This window comes from Thalassophryne amazonica, chromosome 18 (genome assembly GCF_902500255.1).
Source record: "Thalassophryne amazonica chromosome 18, fThaAma1.1, whole genome shotgun sequence".
Classification (NCBI taxonomy): domain Eukaryota; kingdom Metazoa; phylum Chordata; class Actinopteri; order Batrachoidiformes; family Batrachoididae; genus Thalassophryne; species Thalassophryne amazonica.
Window position 1 is genome coordinate 32564072 of NC_047120.1, and position 22696 is coordinate 32586767.

Consider the following 22696-nt stretch of genomic DNA (forward strand, 5'->3'; position numbering starts at 1 on the left):
GCTGGAGTTTTAAACCTAACCAGACCCCTCCTACTGAGAGGCAGACTGCTATAGGCTAGTGACTAAACAATAGCTCTAATTAGCAACTATTGTGCTGTAGTTAGCACACCTAATGGAAGGACAGCTGTCCCTCTAATGATGGGATGGATGCCTTTCTGATGGCTCCCTTGATGACGTGAATGACTCATTACCATGAACAAAAGACTGAAACTCCTTTGACCTGAGTACCCCATTGTAAACAGGGGATAAAGTGTGTCTCAGACCCCCTCCCCGGTTAAGGCTGGGTTTCAAACGTTTCACAAAGAATGCCTCCTTGACCCCTCTCTCAAACCATTTCTTCTCTCTGGCTAATATTTTAACTTCCTTGTCCTCAAACGTGTGGTTAGTGTCTTTAAGGTGGAGGTGAACCGCAGACTGAGGTCCACTGGCGCCCTCTCTGCGGTGCTGGTATAGCCTTTTGTGTAAAGGTTGTTTCGTTTCACCTATGTAGTGTTCGTTACAGTTTTCCTGACATCTGATAGAATACACTACATTGCTCTGTTTGTAACTAGGGATCATGTCCTTAGGGTGAACTAATTTCTGTCTCAAGGTGTTAACCGGTTTAAAGTAAACTGGGATTTTGTGCTGTCTGAAGATCCTCTGTAGTTTTTCCCCTACTCCTGCTAAATAAGGGAGAGACACTCCTCTTCTCCTTGTCTCCGTCTCCTGTCTATCTGGTCTCTTTGTTCTCTGGGACTTCTGCACTTTGTCCAGGGACCATCGTGGGTACCCACATACTGTGAGGGCTTTCTGGACACGTTGTTCTTTAGCCCTTCCCTCTGCAGTTGTGGGCACCTGTAGGGCTCTGTGTTGAAGCGTCCTGATCACCCCGAGCTTGTGTTCAAGGGGGTGGTTTGAGCCAAAGAGCAGATATTGGTCAGTGTGAGTTGGTTTTCTGTAAACCCCTGTCTGGAGCTGCCTGTTCTCTCCAATCGTAACATCACAGTCCAGGAAGGCTAAATGGTTTGTTTCTGGCATCCTCACGTGTGAACTTGATATTGGCGTCCACCAAGTTGATGTGTTCTGTAAAGTCCTCAACTTGCTGTTGCTTGATTTTGACCCATGTGTCATCAACATATCTGAACCAGTGACTGGGAGAGATGCCCGTGAAAGACATCAAGGCTGTCTTCTCCACTCGCTCCATGTACAGATTGGCCACAATGGGAGATACCGGAGACCCCATCGCACAACCATGAATCTGCCTGTAGTAATTCCCCCTAAACAGGAAATACGTGGTGTTGAGACAGATCTCCAAGAGTTGGCAGATGTGGTCTGGTGTAAGTTTGGTCCTTTCAAGTAGAGACACATCCTCCAGCAGTCTCTGCCTCACAGCTGAGACGGCCTCAGCAGTTGGGATGCAGGTGAACAATGATGTCACATCAAATGACACCATAGTTTCATCTGCCAAGGACCTACAGCTGGAGGCAGATGAAACTATGGTGTCATTTGATGTGACATTTGATGTACCCACGATGGTCCCTGGACAAAGTGCAGAAGTCCCAGAGAACAAAGAGACCAGATAGACAGGAGACGGAGACAAGAAGAAGAGGAGTGTCTCTCCCTTATTTAACAGGAGTAGGGGAAAAACTACAGAGGATCTTCAGACAGCACAAAATCCCAGTTTACTTTAAACCGGTTAACACCTTGAGACAGAAATTAGTTCACCCTAAGGACATGATCCCTAGTTACAAACAGAGCAATGTAGTGTATTCTATCAGATGTCAGGAAAACTGTAACGAACACTACATAGGTGAAATGAAGCAACCTTTACACAAAAGGCTATACCAGCACCCAGAGAGGGCGCCAGTGGACCTCAGTCTGCGGTTCACCTCCACCTTAAAGACACTAACCACACGTTTGAGGACAAGGAAGTTAAAATATTATCCAGAGAGAACAAATGGTTTGAGAGAGGGGTCAAGGAGGCATTCTTTGTGAAACGTTTGAAACCCAGCCTTAACCGGGGAGGGGGTCTGAGACACACTTTATCCACTGTTTACAATGGGGTACTCAGGTCAAAGGAGTTTCAGTCTTTTGTTCATGGTAATGAGTCATTCACGTCATCAAGGGAGCCACCAGAAAGGCATCCATCCCATCATTAGAGGGACAGCTGTCCTGCCATTAGGTGTGCTAACTACAGCACAATAGTTGCTAATTAGAGCTATTGTTTAGTCACTAGCCTATAGCAGTCTGCCTCTCAGTAGGAGGGGTCTGGATAGGTTTAAAACTCCAGCTTTTGTTGGCTTCTGTTTTATTCTTCTCTACAAGAGTCAGACAGAAGTCAGACTTCCAGAGCAAGAATTTTAGCTGAGGAAGCTTCTGCGATTTGAAGCGAAACGTCCTTGCGTCAAGTAACCCAGTCCAGTCGAAGATTCAAGCTTCTCTACTGTGTCAAAAGATGCTACAACAATAAAGCTCCAGCATTTACATAAGTTCCTCCATGGCAGTAGAGGAACTGGTTAGCTTTTAGGATTTCTTCTGCTTAAGGCCTACTGACATGAGCATGTTTTTGATTCACGATACATCACAGCCTGTGTCATGCTGTGTTGTGCTGGAGAGTAAACTCATCTTTAACTGGTGCAGACAGGACGCCAGAGGGGTGCGTGCTACTGTGCACAGAGAATTTTGAAGTGTTCAAAAAAATCTTTCACGCACAAATGTCGTGCTATATGGCGCAATCTAATCTCCAACACTACGTGTAGCTCGTCAAGTGGAGTAAAGAAGTGAAAAGACTGAGTGGTGACGCTAGAGGATCGCATCAAAGCGCAGCTCTTCTGAAGCATTTATAACAACAAGTTAAATCTGTTATAAACATAAAAATAAATACTTAACAGCTGCACACAAAAAGGAAAGAACACACAACTGTTTTATCAAGCCATGACAATGTAAACATGACAAATAATTCCCTTTTTAGATGGCTCAAAATGCTTTCTGCAGGTAGTTAGATGTGCGCGAATGGCTCCGGCTGCAGCCTCCTCTGTGATTCAGGAAGGATTAGAGCCATTTTCAATGGCCAATTTGCAGAAAAAATGATTAATCCGCAATGAAGTAATTATTTTATATACGCAGCATCCATCTTAGAGCATGTTGCCGCTGGTAGAACAAAGAATGGTGTCCAGCTGTGAACACAGCGGGTGGGATCGTCACAGTGAATTAAAGTGGTTATAGTTTTCTTGTGCACACAATGATTTGTTAACAATACAGAATAGAGGGCTTGAAATTTTATACCACAGGAGGCCTTGTTTCAGTGGTTTTGTCAAACATTTTTGAAAGGGAGACTGTCTACAGCACCGTTCTCACTTTCATAGGTATGCATCCCAAAAGCTCACAGCTTGAATCCCCTTTCACACCGGGGCTGCTTCGCGTTGCTTCCTGTGGCGTCATGACGACGCAGGAATGTCTGCGTCAGATGCTCGTCAGGTACGCGCAGCAGGGGGCAGAGAGGGAGGTTAGGACGCAGCCTGCAGGTCTCTGCCACAGAGGAATCAGAGTGCACAGTCTGGCTGCAGCCAGATTTCTCTTCTAGTTTATATTTTGTTCTTGTGCTGAGCTTGCAGGTCTGCACTCTGAGTTCTGTTATAGTTTATCTTTCTTCCTTTGACCGTGAGCTAGCGCACTCGCGAATGAACCCGTCCATGAGTAAATGTGGAAATGTCTGGAGTTATACTTGATGTGGACATGTCCTGTCTCTGGCATTCAGTCTGTGAGCAGGACTTATGTCCTTTTTTGTCCTTTTATTAAACACAGTGATGAGAAGTTTGAGGGGGAGAGTGAGGAGCACAGCCAGCCATTTCTTTTTCTCTTAATTGTTCACATGTGCACGTGCCTATCATCCGTGAGTGGACTGGTGATGTCTGGGGCTGCTTCGAGTTGCGTCGGGCGTTGTCATAACGACGCCACGTGGAAGCAACCCAGTGCTGGAGACGATGTAGCTTGACACCACAGCAGTGCGAGGGACGCAAAGGACGAAGCAAATCGGACGCCAAAAGTTAAACATGTTTAATTTTTTTTTTTTTTTTTTTTTTTTTTTTGCGTTCTGTGCTTGACGCACGAAATTAAGTGGTTCAGCGCAAAGTCAGAGCAACAGGATGGTACTCAACATGACTGGAAGCCACACCTTCACAATACGACGTTACCCGATGGCAATTATGATGCTTGCTTTGTTCCATTGTTCACAAAATATAAATCATGCAGGATTGTTCTTATACTGTGTACACAATGCAGTGAAACTACATGCTCAAAAAGAGCACAGAAAAAAAAATACTGATTGCTGCTGCAGCTCCTCACTCTTCTCTCACAAATGTGTTTAAATAAAGTCCATAAAAGTCCTGCTCACAGACTGATTGCCAGAGACAGGACATGTCCACATCGAGTAAAAAGTCCGGATATCTCCACTCCACTCACAGACAATTCGTCCGCGCGCACATGTGAACAATTAAAAGAAAAAAAAAACTGACTGCAGGTAGTTAGTTACTTGTTCTCCCCTCAAACTCTCTCATCACTGTGTTTAAAAAAAAAGGGGCAAAAATAAAAAGACATAAGTCCTGCTCACAGACTGATTGCCAGAGACAGGACATGTCCGCATCAAGTATAACTCCAGACATCTCCACATTTACTCACTGATTGTTCGTTCATGTGCGTGTAGCTTGCAGTCAAAGGAAGAAAGAAAAGCTATAACTGCTTGATTTTAAAGTAAATAATCAGTTGAATTAAGGTTGTTTGCTGCTACTTCTGCATCTTCAAACTGTTGGAAAAGTTCAAAGGTTGGTGGAAGGCTTTCAGGAGACTGGTCACAGGAACGTTAACTTTGTAAGCTAAATACAGAATCAGCATTGTCTTATACTGGCAGGCCGTATAACAGGTAAATGAACCGTTTCAACTTGTTTGGTTCACAATTTAATACTGTTCTACAAGTTCAGAACAAGAAAGTTATACTATGTTTTTTATGCTATGCTAATACAACTGGCTTCTTCCACTGGGCTTCTTTTATGCTACACTTTTCTGCTACTGTTTGTGATGCTGCCCCGCCTGGTGAACAAAAGGTGTGCAGCGACAGTGCCAGTGTCCTGCAGCACAGTAGAAAAAGCCTGAAGAAGGTCCCTGGTTTTCATGAAATATGTAGTGACACTTTTGACTTAGTCTGTTATGGAAAATGAATGTCTGCTTTTAACAAGGAGTTGTATCTGAACCATAATTTCCCGTGAATTCAATCAAATCCAACAATGGCAAAAGTATGTTCCTTGAATGGAATCGTAACCCATGTATCTAGATATATATCATATTATTTTATAAGATGAAAACCCTGAGTCGTGACTTTTGTCGTACTTTGGTAACCCCTTGCACATCCGTAGAGCCCGTAATAGTTAGACAGAAAGATACTTTATTGATCTCACATGTGGAGAAATTATGTTTGCACCTCCAGTTACCTCAGACAGCATTTATTCCACAATTATTACTTGTTTACCATAATAATGGCACACATCAGAATTAAAAACAGCACATACACATTTGACATTGTTTATGTGCACTAAGTTTGAAGAGGTCCGTTATCTGAATTGGGGCAAGTGGGTGAAGGCCACGCAGCAACCTGAGATGCGCTGCCGTCAGCTTGGGGGAGAACGTGGGCTGCAGCTAAAACTGCACCGCCCCCCGCTGCAGGGGAAAGGAGTGACGTATAGCAGGCGCCGGAAAGGGGGAGTGTTGCTGGGGGGAGGAGGCAGGTGGGGGGAGGGAATGGAGCATGCTTCAGTCCTGTCTTTGTGAGTTGAGATAAGAAACAGCCAATGTTCCCCAGGCCGAAAAAACAATTCCTCTGGAGGAAAGCAGTCAGGCAATTTGACCTTCAGGCTTGATAAGCCTGGTAATGTTATGGTTTTGAGCAGTGAAAAACACTTTTTACAGTTCCACTTGCACAACCAAATCCCAATTATGAATTAAGTAATATTCCCAATAATGAATTAAGAATATTCACTGGCCTCTGAAATCTTCAACTTCAACTGCAAGGCACGCATCTGCTCCAAGATGTCACCCAATTTGCGTCTGAGTTCTGAGAATGCACTGCCTTACCAACCTCGTTAATCATGACAGACAAGCGACGGGGCCGTGGTTCTTGATGCCGCCATCTTGCCAATTTTCTGGTAGATCAGGCCAGCACATAAGCCAAAACGTACCAGCCCTGCTACCATAAGACCAAAAATGAATAAATCCTCGACGTCCTCATGGAGAATGGCACAAGCATGCACACGCCAAGAAACTACAGGAGTCGAGAGCATAGCCCGCAGGATACATTCCAGTCTGGGCAGGTAGGATCCCCAGGTCCTGACATTCTTGTAGAAAAAATGGTGTCAATAGCGTTCAGAGACCAGCTGATCAATTCCATGGTTAATCCAATAGTAGTCCAATAGATCCAGAATCCAATACTAATCTGAGCAATTCACAGTCTGGTGAAGTAGGAGCTTGCAGGTTTAAAAGCAGAGAACAGAGATAAGGGAGAGTGGAGGAGATGCGACCGCCCTCGTCGGAGTCCCAAGCTGGATGTCGCAATGTTGTCGTATATGCTGTAACATACCCAGAAGGTTTTTGTAGGTGCCACGGTTCTGCAAATGTTTTACTGCAGTTCTGTTTGCACACATCACATGGTACAAGCCCAACACATTATATAATCAAACCTCACACTAGATCCCATTCTTGGTCAACTAGCATGGTAATAGACCTTGAGCTTCCAGGATATATATCTGTGAAAGTGAAAACGGCGTTTTAAATTTAATACTAATTTTCCTTTCAGTTTGTACAAAGTAAATGTCTTCTTTATTACATGTTATGCAGTAGTAAGCCTTTAGTTTGGGATGTGCCATTAAGGTGGAAATCACTGGTATTTATGTACATTTTTCTTCTCCTTTAAATCACTATGTTAATGAAGACATTTTTGTTTTGGTGTCAAAAGGAACATTATTCTTGAGAGAATGGGGAAAAAACAGCTGGTATCTTTCTTAACAAAACAAACAAACAAAACAGCACACAGAGAAGTGGAGTCACACTTATATGAACAAATATACAAACACGAAATAGAACGATTACTACGAAGGTGACCATTCTAGCGAACTAAAATATATGTAGCCTCACCACAGGGAAAGAAACAGTATTATAACAACTTTTGGATGAAGTCAAAATCTTTTATTCAATAAAATTTTGTCAGATTTCTTATATTCAATTTATGTATTATTGTAATTTCTCTAGCTAAGGCAGATTATTTGATATTGGCTTTTTAAAATCTTTGAATATGGAATTTTGACATCAAAATCACAATTTTAATAATCAATATCAACATGAATCATAAAGATTATAGCCATGGCCATCTGATCCCTTCAAATCTTGGAAGTGAAGTGGAATAGGTCCTCGTGAATAGTTGTCTGCAAGAACGCTTGGGAACATCAGGACCTCTGAGCAGGTTTCTCCCAGTAGTGCTGTGTTGTTTTCATGCCTTTAAGGGTGAGGAAAGTTTCTTTGAGAGTTGAGGTTCTGCTGAGTTCTTCAACAGTGCCTTGTCTTGGTATTTGGTTGAGCACTACCTCCCCTCAACGATTGGGTTGGTGTTCAAGAGGTCTTCAAACTGTTCTTTTATTCGTGCTGTGATGTCATCTTTGGTCTTCAGCAGGCTGTGGGCATCTTTGCTTCAAGGAGGTACTTGTCCTTGGGTGGAGGAGCTGTAAATTGCTTTGGTGGCATTAAAAAAAGTCTCTGTTATGATTTATGTGGGGGGGGGGTTCTTGGATATCAGCAGTTTCAGCAGTTTCTTGGATTACACCTGTTTTGTTTTTTTTAACTTGTGAGTTTCGTTTTGCAGACTCTGTTTTGCTGTTGTTGAGACTTATTCTTGTACAAGGTCAGATGTTTCTGGAGATCAAGGCTTCACTTATGTTTTTCACTTATGGTCAATGAGTCATTGGAGTTCTTGATTGTACTCATCAAACCAGTCCTGGTGTTTCTTCTTTTGGTGTCTGTGTTTCTCGGCAGGCTGTCGATATGCCTGTCTTGAGCTCCTTTGCTGGGACGGAGTACTTTGTGGGGAGTTCTTTCATTAGTCACTATTGTTGAAGCTTTCCTTTTATTTTGGGGTCTCTGAGCTTGATGATTTTGAACATTTTGACAGTTTGTTGTGTCCAGGCCTCCTCTTGGTGCAAACATTCAGCCAGCTCCAGAAGCAGATGATATTGATCCATCCAGCAGTCATCTGTGCCTTGGTGGACGGGACATCTTTCTGGTTGAGCTTTTGGATGATGATGTAGTTGAGCAGGTGCCAATGCTTTGAATAAGGGTTGCCAGGAGACTGAACTTGGTTTTGCCTGAAGATGGTGTTGGTGATGACTTGATCGTCGGAAGCAGGGTGCCATTGATGTATCACTTGCCCATTCTCCCAGTGCTTCTGTTCCATAGCTGGTGGTCCTTTCTGACCCAGATGTTGAAGTTGCCATCTTTTCAGATGGTGAGATTGCAGATGGAATGGTGTCCATCTTGTCAAGGGTTTCCGTCTCTGTTCGTGTTGTGTGTTGAGGAATAAGCACTTATGATGATGGCATTGCTCTCAAGTTGGAGACTGAGTGTCACCAGCTGTTCAGTGATGCCCACAGGAGTTCAGTTAGCTCTGGAAAGAGAAAGTTCTTGATAGCATAATCGACAGCATAGATTTGTTGTTCTTCCTCAGGATGCCCTTTCCACAACTGAGTGTAGCCCCCTTGCTCCTCACACAGCTGGCTTTCTTCTGCTCTTCTTGTTTCACTCAAGGCAACAATATCGAGATCAAGTTTCTATAGTTCACGAGAGACCAGAGGTGTTCACCTTTCCAGTTGGTTTGACTTTTTGTTGTACATCAGGGTTCTTATGTTCCATGAACCGAATTTCATCACTGGTATTTTTGATTTTCTACTGCAGAGCTGGTGGCTCTTTGAATGGTGTAATCCAACAGATTAAGGTGAGGGAGACTATGTTTGGGGCACCTTTTCCAGCCACCTCACTGTTCAGGGTGAGCAGAGTGGAACCTAAACAGTGCCGCTCAGTCGCAGATCTTCTTTGTCTTTCGGCTGTTCCCGTTAGGGGTTGCCACAGCAGATCAATCGTTTCCATCTCACCCTGTCCTCTGTATCTTCCTCTGTCACAACCACCACCTGCATGTCCTCTCTCAGCACATCCATGAACCTCCTCTTTGGTCTCCCTCTTCTCCTCCTGCCTGGTGGCTCCATCCTCAGCATCCTTCTCCCTATATACCCTGGGTCCCTCCTCTGCACATGTCCAAACCATCTCAATCTCGCCTCTCTGATTTTGTCTCCAAACCGTCCCACCTGAGCTGTCCCTCTGATATGTTCATTCCTAATCTTGTCCATTCTTGTCACTCCCAAAGAGAATCTCAACATCTTCAGCTCTGCCACCTCCAGCTCTGCCTCCTGTCTTTTTGTTAGTGCCACTGTCTCTAAACCATACAACATAGCTGGTCTCACTACTGTTTTGTAAACTTTCCCCTTCACTCTTGCTGATATTCTTCGGTCACAAATCACTCCTGCCACCTTTCTCCACCCACTCCACCCTGCCTGCACTCTCTTCTTCACCTCTCTACCACACTCTCCATTACTTTGAACAGTTGACCCCAAATATTTAAACTCATCTACTTTCACCACTTCTACTCCTTGTAACTGCACTATTCCACTGGGCTCCCTCTCATTCACACACATGTACTCAGTCTTGCTTCTACTGACTTTCATTCCCCTTCTCTCCAAAGCATATCTCCACTTCTCCAGACTAGACTCAACTTGCTCTCTACTCTCACTACAGATCACAATGTCATCTGCAAACATCATAGTCCATGGGGACTCCTGTCTGATCTCATCTGTCAACCTGTCCATCACCACTGCAAACAAGAAAGGACTCAGAGCTGATCCTTGGCGTAATCCCACCTCCACCTTGAATGAGTCTGTCATTCCAACTGCGCATCTCACCGCTGTCACACTATTCTTGTATTCCTGCACTACCCTAACATACTTCTCTGCCACTCCAGACTTCCTCATACAATGCCACAACTCTTCTCTTGGCACCCTATCATAAGCTTTTTCTAAGTCCACAAACACACAATGTAACTCTTCTCTGTCCTTCTCTGTACTTTTCCAACAGTATTCTCAGAGCAAACATTGCATCTGTAGTGCTCTTTCTCGGCATGAAACCATATTGCTGCTCACAGATCTTCACCTGTTTTCTAAGCCTAGCTTCTACTACTCTTTCCCATAACTTCATGCTGTGGCTGATCAGCTTTATGCCTCTGTAGTTACTGCAGCTCTGCACATCACCCTTGTTCTTGAAAATAGGAACCAGCACACTTCGTCTCCACTCCACAGCATCCTCTCACTTTCCAAGATTTTATTAAACAATCTGGTTAGAAACTCTACTGCCATCTCTCCTAGACATTTCCATGTCTCCATTGGAATGTCATCTGGACCAACTGCCTTTCCACTCTTCATCCTCTTCATAGCAGCCCTCACTCTTCCTTGCTAATCTCTTTTACTTCCTGATTTACTCTCACCACATCATCCAGCCTTTTCTCTCGCTCATTTTCTTTATTCATCAACTCTTCAAAATATTCCCTCCACCTTCTCAGCACACACTCCTCACTTGTCAGCACATTACCATGTGCATCTTTTACCACCCTAACCTGCTGCACATCCTTTCCAGCTCTGTCCCTTTGTCTGGCCAATCGGTACAAATCCTTTTCCTCCTTCCTTACTATTCAACTTCTTACAGCTCGCAATATGCCTTTTCCTGACAATTACAGAATACTCATATTTAAGACATTTGAAGGTCTTTTACTGTTTTCAATCGATAAATGTTTGTTCATTGTGAAATTTAAGTTGTAGAAATAGTATGATATACAGTGCATCTGGAAAGTATTCACAGTGCTTCACTTTTTCCAAATTTGTTATGTTAAAGCCTTATTCCAAAATGGAGTAAATTCATTTTTCCTCTCAAAATTCTACACACAACACCCCATAATGGCAACATGAAAACAGGGTTTTGTTTTGGTTTTTGACATTTTTGCAAACTTAGAAAAAACTAAACAAAACTAAGAAATCTCACGTACATAAGTATTCCCAGCCTTTGTTCAATACTTTGTTGATGCACCTTTGGCAGCAATTCTCTCTCTCCACAGAGAAATGCTGGAGCTCTGACAGAGTGACCATCGGGTTCTTGGTCACCTCCCTGACTAAGGCCCTTCTCCCGTTCGCTCAGTTTAGACTGGCAGCCAGCTCTAGGAAGAGTCCTGGTGAATCTGAACTTCTTCCATTTACAGATGATGGAGGCCACTGTGCTCATTGAGACCTTTAAAGCAGCAGAAATGTTTTATACCCTTCCCCAGATTTGTGCCTCGAGACAATCCTGTCTCAGAGGTCTACAAACAATTCTTTTGACTTCATGCTTGGTTTGTGCTCTGACATGCACTGTCAACTGTGGAATCTTACATATAGACAGGTGTGTACTTTTCCAAATTATGTCCAATCAACTGAACTTACCCCAGGTGGACTCCAAATAAGCTGTAGAAACATATCAAGGATTATCTGTAGAAACAGGATGCACCTGAGCTCAGTTTTGAGCTTCATGGCAAAGGCTGTGAATACTTTTGTGATTTCTTCATTTATTTATTTAAAAACAAATTAATCTCTTTTGGAATAACACTGTAATGTTGAAAAAGTGAAGCACTGGGAATACTTTCCAGCCTCGCTGACGAACAGTCTCCCTCAAAATCAGTCCGCCCTGCCTTCACTGGGCATACGTCATTAGCTGCGGTTCATCGATTATCACCTTGTTTCTGCTTCAAACTGCACTCTAGTCATCATCTGTCTCAGCGACAGATATCTGAAGCTTTTGTACAACAATCATTTCCACATAAATTCAGCATTATTTCATCATAATAGATGGAGGAAGCAATCAGAGTGCCGCAGCTACACGAGCTGCTCGCTGATATGTAGCTAACACTGCGCGTCAATCATTTCAAAGCATCATGGATTAACGCCTTTTTATACTTAAAACGGCCTTGTTTTTGCTTAAAACTGACTTTAGAATGATTTAAGAGGTTTTACCTTGTCATCTGATGGTTAATAGTCCCATTAATCCATTTGATTGCTTTGGGTGAAGAGACTCTGTCTTAGATGAACGGCTGAGCTCTGAAATGACGCTTGCGCAGTGGCCAATTTTTAGGGGGGACCGGTCGGTCTGCGACACCAGATGCATTGTAAAAAAAAATAAAAATAATAATAATAATAACAATAATTATATATATATATATATATATATATATATATATATATATATGTATGTGGTGTGTGTGTGTATGTATATATATATATATATGGTGTGTGTGTGTATGTATATATATATATATATATATATATATATATATAGAAAGGGTTTAATATTTAGTCATTATGCAAACAATTGCTTTGGAATAAATTTCAATATGAAATTTAATTTAGTATCAAACCCTGTTTCCACCTTGTGAGTGTGTGTAGTGTTTACACTACCTCTACTGGACCACCCCATAGCATGAAGGTATTTATTCCAGAAAACCCAAAAAGGATTTTACAAACATTTTCACATTCATTTTGGTGGCACTTTACAATGTTCTGTAATGTGACCAATATGTGCTTCAGGTTTTCTCAAAATCTGCTTATTGGTAAAGCAAACAATCTTAGAGTATTTAATATTCTTGGTAAAATGGCCCTATTTTGCTTTTTATTGTGGAAAGTTTCATGAAATCTGTTCTAATTTTTGCCAAGTTTTCAAAAAGTTTTACAGTTTTTCCATTGTTCATAGATCTATCTTAAAATCTAATTCTGTAGTCCTCTCTGATATAGCTAAAAACCAGACTTGTCATTTTCCTGCTACTCTGAAAACCAGGTTTGGGCCATTTAATTCTGTTTTGTGAACTTGGTCGATGTTTGTTGGAATGAAAAACTAACTCTGTGTGTGATCTGATAGGGGCGTGCTGGGAAAGCAGGGATACCAGTGTCAGGGTGAGTACTTTTCTATGACAGATTCTCAAGTAGCTTTGCACCTCATGTATTATTTAAGCATCAGAACATAAGCGGGATTACACAGCAGGATGTCAGCTGAGATTTGTTTGCAAACCATCATCAGTCAGAGCCACAGCTGTATTACACGATCATCCACTCAAGTAAATATTCAGAATGCTCACCAGAAGTAAACACACTTAGCATGTGTTGTGTTTGACTGAGTGGATGTGGACGTCTTTTAGTTAAATGTGAAAAGAGCTAAGTTAAGGTCTGTTTTCACGTCTCCGCTGCAGTGAGACAGTGTTGCTTTTGGTCGATGCAAAGAAAAGAGTTATGGATAATCAAACAGCAGAAAGGCCTTTTGATTCACTGACGTGCACCCATGCCAAGTCTTAAGTGCATGTCATCCCTACTGGATGACGGACTTCAGCTACAATGACATAAATGAGGTCAGTGTTTACGTTGAACCTTAAAAGCACACAGAAACAAGATGATACGTTGCGCTAACAGCCAGAAAACAAATCTCTACATGACGTAACACCCCTATTCCACAGGGCACCATTGTATTATGACCCCCACAATCCGTAAAAAGTGCAAAAACAGGATGAAACGGCTTACTCCGGTACACCTCGTATCAGGCTGGGTTATGATGTGCAGACCTGGCAACTGGGGATATAAAGCACATGCATGGCAACTCACTCGATAATGGCACGGCTGCGTTCTCAGCCAGAACTGCAACACACGCTGCTTTTGTTTCAAATTTTTACCACGATGGAACACAGTCAAAGAAGTATCAAGCTGTACTCGCTAGGACTATACCGTTTAAAGATGTTTGAACATGATCGAAGCTGTTAAGACTACGAACACTGAGACGTGACCGTGCAATGATGCCGATTTGGTGAATCGGGATGAAATTTTTGTGCCATTCAAAAATTTCAGCCCGATTGGTGCCAGTAATGGCCATAACTTCTGCACATACCAAGGTTGTCTAAGATTGACAAAAGACGGATCAAGAAGTTGCTGTGGTGCTTCAGAGCGCACTCCGATTTGCTATTTGGGATGAAACAGGAAGGAACAACGCTTTGTGAAATAGGGGTATGAATGAAATAAACATCAAAGCATAAAATAAAAAGTTCAAGGGGGCACAAACATTTCTCACAGCACTGCATAACAATGTCTAGTACACCACTACAATCTTCACCACGGACCTAACCGGCTACATCTGACCCATCAGAACACAAAACTCCAACATCTAACATTTCACCTTAACACACCACAGCCACTACTTAAAATAAAACACTAAACACTTGCTTTCATTTAAGTTGAAGGTGAATGCATCATCATTGAATTTAAGGTTTGCAAAACATTTATTTCTACATTTCAATGCCAATTTAAAGGCCAGCACTAAAATGAAGGTTAGCACTAGTTTTGCTAACTGATGGCAATGACTCCATCAAGCAGCTGATGGTGTCAGGTGCAACCACCTTCTTGTCTATTTTGTGTCACGTTTCCCACCTTAAGATTTAAGACTCAGTGTTAAAGTAAGACAGCCGAATTCTTTGGTTAGTTAGTGACCTCACATCGTAATGTTACCACAAGTGGACAAAGAAGCTGATTGTCTATCACACCAGTAAGCAGTCAAAACATTCTTGTAAAGGTTGTCAAGATAATTTGTCATGAAACCACAGACAGATGGGCTCAATGATGTATTAAATTAGAATTCATGCAAAACCAGATTTGTGGTTAACTTTATTTATGAACCCTGTTGTTAAATATCACTCAACCTCCTTAAACCAGCTTCAGTCTTTGGTCCAAATTATTCAGGCAAACTTTATTTTATTTCTGAGTTTGATCAATACTTGTTGTTCTAGTGTGCACATGCGTGGTCCACAAACGCTGTCATGAGCTTATTATCACTAAGTGTGCTGGGATGAAGAAGCAGGAGGACACGCCAGAGGAGGTAATACACACACACACACACACACACACACGCTTTAAGAACGGTGTTTAAAATCCACACGACTTCAGCCTGTGGAGTATTAATATTTTCTGGAGTATAAATCACACTTTTTTCTGTATTATTATTTTTTGTACAGTGTAGTGTATTTTTATTATTATTGCCATCCATCCATCCATCCATTTTCTTCCGCTTTATCCGGAGTCGGGTTGCGGGGGCAGCAGCTCAAGCAAAGCCGCCCAGACCTCCCGATCCACACACCTCCCCCAGCTCCTCTGGGGGAACCATTGTGTTCAATGCTTTGGTTCCTGGGGAAATCCAATGTAGATAGTCATTATAATTATTATTAACAGCGACTGTCTTAATTTTTTGGTGTATATAAGTTGCACCAGAGTACAAATAGCAGGGCCTCCCAGAGTAGTAAAAAAAAACATGACTTATACTCCGGAAAATACAGTAGTCAATGGTTAATAAACAGCTAGCCACACACTGAAGTATGTAATACACACACACTCTTCAGTCTTTTTTTTTTTTTTTACCTCGGGCTGAGATTCGCTGCTGTGTGTACATTGTGTTCTCATACTTTATTGGCCTTATTTCTTCCTTTAAACCCACAGTGGCCTCTGTATAACTCTCTCTGTGTGTGTGTGTGTGTGTGGTGTGTGTGTGTGTGTGTGTGTGTGTGTGTGTGTGTGTGTGTGTGTGTGTGTGTGTGTGTGTGTGTGTGTGTGTCTCTCTCCCTTTATAGGTGGGATCACAGCGATTCAGTGTTAACATGCCGCATAAATTCAGTATCCACAATTACAAAGTTCCCACCTTCTGTGACCACTGTGGCTCCCTGCTGTGGGGACTCATGAGGCAGGGCCTCCAGTGCAAAGGTGACCACTGTGGTGTTTACACAAATCGTCAATCACTTTATAACACAGTAATAATCCTCTTAAAAGAGAGAAATTACTTATTACTGGACCCATGCTGCATGTTGGCACAAGTTGAGGTAAAGCTGTGTGTAAGATGTGGCAGCGGTCTGTCCAGAAAGTAGAAAGTGGAATAAAAAAAGTGATAATCTTGAGGTGTTTGATAGCATCACCGTGAAGATTAACACCCAGGCAGCACTGAGAGACAGTTTACAAAGGAGGACGCCACTGTGCCAAACTTGATTCAGATCTGTTGAGCTCCAAAACAAATATATGAATCTCCATCTACAGAAATTAATCTTACTCTGTCTTGTCATATCATGAGGGAAAATGTGGAGATAGTTTGGGTCTGGCCCCTCTGGTGGTTGGCGTACTGAGGGGGTGGCAGCTGCTGTGGCGGACTGGCACCTTCTAATGTTGTCAGTGACACCAGCCCTGTCAATGGGATATTATGAGCCTCAACTTTAGGCACTCTTTGGGAGTCCTATCTGTTGTTTTGCTCTACACTCAGTGATATCTCGGTGAGAGAAACGTTACTTAAGCCTGGGTCCCACCGAATAATGAAGGAGAATAATGAGCCACGCATGGGCATGTCAGCAATTATTCGAAGAATGACCCACATTTCATCTATCCCGTATCCGTTATGACGGTGCCTCTCTGTACCTCACATGTGCCACGTAGCAGCCTCTAGTGAGCCACGACTGATCCTGCTCATTAGAGCCTCGAATGGCTCGCATCAGCCACACTAAGCCCACGTAGTGCCGTGATAGCGCCATGATAATGACATGTTGGCGCACGTTTAGACATGGGTTTGGTCCAAACCTCCAGCCCTCCCACACTGGTCCCTTTAAAATATGGGTTTTTCAATTCACAGATTCACAGCAGCATTTAAAGATGTCACATTTTTTTAAATGCAGTCCAAAAATAGCGCTCTGGTAAAGTCCCGCGATTGTACGCTGTGCGCCAGGCTGTTGTCCACCTGTATTGCACCAGACCAGCTAGAACCAAACCAAGGGTTCCTGGAGAGGCCGCCTCTGTGCTCCTCGCTGACTCGTGTCTCGCTGGCTTTATTTCTTCTGCAGCTTAAACACCCACACCATAATCCCACTATAACTTTGCGTTCGTCGTTTATTTCTGTAAAATCGCTCTTTTGCACGCGCGCCACTGTTCCATTCCTGGACAGCCACCTCTGTGCTCAGTGTCACTGGCTTAAAATCCATCTGTGGCTTGCTGGCTTTATTTTTTCCCTGACTTTAAACACAGTCATTTTAAGCCGTGATCACTTTAAACTTTGCGTTCGTCCGTTTATTTCTGCAAAATCGCTCTTTTGCACGTACACCGCTGTTCCATTCCTGGACAGCCGCCTCTGTGCTCAGTCTCACTGACTTAAAATCCATCCGTGGCTTGCTGGCTTTATTTTTTTCCCTGACTTTAAACATAGTAATGTTTACACTGTGATCACTTTTAATTTTGTGTTCGTCCGTTTATTTCTGCAAAAGTGCTCTCTTGCGCGCGGTGCCTTCTGCATACAGTATGTGGTGGCCGCTTTATTATATACACCTGTGGATCATTTTCAAAAAATGTTATATATATATATATATATATATAATTTTTTTTTTTTCTTTATTTCTTCCACATCTTACAAGTTACCATGTTACAATTTTTAACTTTGTGTTATGTCTTCAGAATTTTTTGCTCTCCTCCTGTGTTGCCGCACAGCTTCTGCCATGGCTTTAAACACACATCCACTTTCACACAGTCACCCAAATTTTAACTTTGTGTTTGTCCAATATTGACTGAAAAATCACTTTTGTGCTGGCGTTCTGCCTAAATGTTCGTTTGAAGCATGATGATGAGTCACTGCCTCAGTGCGTCAGTGCACACACTCGTGATCCATTAAAAAGATATTAAATCAACATACTTTTACATACAACAGACATCAACATACAATAGAAAGACTTTTACAGCTAGGAACTGTTTTATCAAGCTATAAAAAAACATTAAAAATAGTTACCTTAAGCTGTTCAAAATATATTCCACATGGAGCAGGAAAGAGAGGAAAAAAAGCGCCAGATGACCAGTCCTCTGTTATTCCAGAAGTGATTAGGTGGTGTTCAGCATCCAAGGTTTTGCAGAAAATCAATTAATCTGCTACATAATATTTTATATAGAATCCAGCGCACAGAGCAGGTTGGAATTGCGTGCGCAAGAGGCCAGCCGCCTTCCAAAAATAGCCTCTCAGGTCCTGCGTTAACTGCCAGGCACATGGATAACGGGCTTTTAAGCAGACTCGGTAACCACCACACAAATGCCTCTAAGCCATCGCAGTAACTCGTACACAAACTGCGCCACGCTGTTGTTGCTAAATTTTGAATTTGTTGAAATTAGCGCCACGCTCAGAGAGGAGCCTTGTTAACTGAAGATAATGCCTCTAAGAGCCACTCAGAGCCACGAAACTCCCACAATAATTGAAGAAACCCTCTCGTAGCAAAGAAACATGCTGCGTGGCTCCTTCTTCATCCTTCATTATTCGGTGGGACCCAGGCTTTACAGCGTTCTTGGTGATTGACAGCTGGCCTCTAAGTGACATGCTTCTGGTCACAGGTCAGTGCAACATGGTGTTAATTTCATCAGACGAGATGAAATATATTTGTCAACGACCATTTTTTTGTGATGAAAATGAGACAATGACAATACATCAGTGTTCTAAAACACTAAGATGAGATTAACATGCATTATTGTTGATGAAAAAGATGAGACGAAATGTTTGAATGAAATAAGAACTGAAATAAAATCTCTCTCCATTTTCGTCTACAAGCTGTTACGCTTTGAAAATGTTTACAAAATGTATCATGGGCGCATTTGAGAATGCTTGGGATGTCCAGTGCATTCAAAACGTTCAAAAATAGTTCTTTAAATGACGTCTCCGTTTTGTTTGTCTCCCCCATCTCCTGTCTGCAGGAGGGGGGTGGTGGGTCATCCTGCCGTGTGTTTGGACACAGATCTGTAAAGGCCACTAGATTGAGTGGACACCAAAGAGGTTATATATGAGAACTAGAGTCCGCACTCCCAGTGCTTCCTACTAAACGCGAATGTCCCTCCATGGACAGCGACATGACACCTCCTACCTAACCAGGCAAATATTGACAAAGTTAATGGGGATACGGAAGTAAACACTCAAAAAAGCTTACAAAATGCGTGTTAAAATGCCACTCTGACCTGGATATCAAGCCAGTAAAATGAATTAACATTAAAATCATGTCAGGAAGTTAGCACATTCCACATTCCACCGTTACAGGAGTTTTTTTCATGGAAAGAAAAGCGGAGGGACGCCCCACAGAGCCGTTCATTACGCAGGACAAAACCACCTTGGTGTTGGTCTCTCAGGACAGCTTTCAGGCGGATTTCAGACGGATTCCGGTTGCTTTCCAATCGTGTGAATATCTGATTGTGATTGTGCATGAGCTGGACATGCCAGAACATGTCCCGTGAGGCTTCATCACGGCGTTGCTTTGCGCAGAGCGGCTGCACCGCGACGCGCGGAACTCCTCCGCACGTCTGTCTTAATCTGCCCGAAAAAGTGCTGATGTCCATGTCTTTTCACAATTCCTGTGCTAGTCAGATGACATACCGGATCAAGACAGCATCCAGTTTAAAAATGAATGGCACATTTCACTGTTACAGGAGTTTTTGTCATGGAAAGAGGAAGCTGCCTCCACCGAGCGTTGCGGTGCAGCCGCTCGGCGCAAAGCAACACCGTGATGAAGCCTCACGGGACATGTTCTGGCATGTCCAGCTCATGCACAATCACAATCGGATATTCACACGACTGGAAAGCACCGGAATCTGTCTGAAATCCACCTGAAAGCTGTCCTGAGAGACCAACACCGAGGTGGTTTTGTCCCGCGCCATGAACGGAGCCGTGGCGCATCCCTCCGCTTTTCTTTCCATGAAAAAAAACTCCTGTAACGGTGGAATGTGCCGGAAAAAGTGCTGATGTCCACATATTCTGCCTTTTTGTGAAAGTCAGACGAGGTCCCGGATCAACAAAGCTTTCACGTTGGAAATGATCTGGTTGTTTCAGCGGGGTGTCAGCCTGTCGATGCGCTCTCAGCAGTTGTGGGCCGTCCTTAAAGCGGCAGTAACACCCCGTAATCTGTTTAATCCCCATAAAATCATCCATGAAAGCCATATTAATTTTTCGATCGGTGTCCACCTGAGGTCTCTCACAGTTTCTGGAAAAAAATTGATGCAGCAAAGCTCCAAATCGTTCAGACATTTATTCGCAATAAAAATAGACGAGAGGGGTGGACCACACCTCACTCCAAGCCTGCTCACAGGCGAATGACGCAACCGACAGGCATGAAAAAACTCACGCATGCGCATGAGGGTCAAGCTTGTCTGACGCAATCACATGTGATTCAAATCCATATGGTTTTTTAAAAAATAATAAGGTCGGATACTTTTCTAACAGACCTCGTAGGCAGGACTTGTTACAAATGTCATATTTGCGTCATTCTTGGCACATCCCTGACATTCTTAACGTGACTTAACGCATCTGAATATGTTTCTTACTAATGCCTGTTGGTGCATGACATTCATGATTTTCGTGGAGCATGTTTTTGGCTGTCAAAAATCTTTCACAAATGTCACACACCACCCTCATTTCGCCTCATGTCGTGGAGTTCGCAACTGAGTGTGTAGATCCATCTTGATTAGTGATGATCCTTAATAGAGCATGACAGCGTTCTTCTCTGACATGCGCACAATTAAACCCTGCTGCACCGCATTCAGTTTCATTGCTGCATATGCCGAAGAAGGACAGTGATGCCAAGTCGGCTAAAAGTCTAGTTCCATGCTCCTCAGCGTGCTCCTGCAGGTTTTCCACCTGCTGCATGTGCCTGATGTTTGGGAAAATGAGCAAGACGGGAGCCATGTGAAGCCACACATCGGGCTCTCACAGTCTCCTCCTCCTCTCTGCGCCACTCCATGGCACAGAGCCCAACTAAGCATGCAATCACAAAGTTCTTCTGCTGTGGATTTTGAGGAGCAAACTGGAGCAATCTGAATTGTTCATCAACTGATGGAAGGATGAATATAGGGGTGTGTGTGGAGACAATTCGCCTCGTTCACAGTGTGACAGAACGTAACGATGCACTGTTACGGGCAATAGTGCGCAACAACGTGGAACGTTATTCTTGACCGTGTGTAATGGTTCCTGATAATTTGCCAACAACATGTGCCATTAATCATAACATGTGGTAACAGGTTGCTGCAGTTCTGGAGGACACCTTATGCCCCTGCCTCAAATCATCACATTTGTGATCAGCGACCAAGAATGTATACTTCGTGGCATTCATGACTTGCCGTGTAAAAGCAGCATTACATTTACACCCTGTCACAGTGTTAAAAGTGTCTGATCAGCTCTGAGGCTCAGATTAAAGATACTGTGTGTTAGTTTACATTTACACTCTGACTCACGGTGTTAAAGTGTCTGATCAGCTCTCTGAGGCTCAGATTAAAGATACTGTGTGTAGATTTTTTCGAACACAGCAGCAAACGCTACATCCAACCAGTATCAATTTGTTTTTAACACTTTGACTAATATATAACAAATAACTTGAAATATAACAAAATAATGAAATATAAAGAGTGCATCATATTTAAATGAAATTGGCTCAAGTTGTGGCTCTTACAATAGATAAAAATATTACAAGTCTTGAATTACTGTATTTTTCGGGACTATAAGTTGCACTTTTTTTACGTTTTGGCTGGGGGTGCGACCTATACTCCAGAGCGACTTATAAATGAAAAATATACCGGTAGATTCTCAACTTAATTTACCGTAATAAAATAATTTTACATGACAGAGTCGCTCTATGTTTCAAAATGGCCACCGGAAATGCAATGCATCATGAGCACTGTAGTATGGCGGCCACCCTATAGGTAACGCTCGTCGCGATAACCAGTCAGAGAACAGAACATTGGACTGTTCTCACCCAGACAGTGATTGTGAAACAGTGTGTGAAGCAGACGAACACGGTGCTTGCTGTTATTCCGGGAGGGCTAACGAAACAGCTTCAACCCTTGGATATCAGTGTGAGCAGAGTGTTTAAGTGATGCTGAGAGATGTGTGGGAGCACTGGGTGAGCGAAGGCAGAGGATTAGCGTCTGCACTTGGAAGGAGCTGGCGTCGACACCACGGGGAGTCATGAGCTGCGCAGGTAGGTGCTGCATAAACATCAGCAGCTGACACCTGGTGTGTACTATGGTCCACAGCAGGTAATATGTCAGAAAGAACCATTCAGCTATGGTGCGGGTTATGGTTCGGCTCGCAATGTGGTCCGCAAAATACAAACACATCCGTAGGTAAAATGCAGCTCACGAGAGGGCACTCAAGGCTTGTGTGACTGTTCCTGCGACTTTTGACTACCATAGAAAATAAAAATTTCAACATTACTGATAACAAGACAACGGAGAAGGCCCGAAAAATTTCACCAAAAAGAAAATCATACTCTGCAGATTACAAGTTGCGAATGGTGAAATATGCATCCGAAAACGGTAGCCGTCACAATATTATCATCTGAACTTTTCATATTAAGTTAACATATGAGGTCTGTCCAAAAAGTATCGGGCCTTTTTATTTTTTGCAAAAACCATATGGATTTGAATCATGTGTGATTGCATCAGCCAAGCTTGAACCTTCGTGCGCATGCGTGAGTTTTTTTCACGCCTGTCGG

General features: G+C 42.9%; 1 protein-coding gene across 1 annotated transcript in view; it reads left to right on the forward strand.

Annotated features, from left to right (window-relative positions):
* Positions 1–22696, forward strand: part of prkcea (protein kinase C, epsilon a) — a 180124-nt gene that overhangs the window by 118335 nt on the left and 39093 nt on the right. The window lies entirely within an intron of this gene.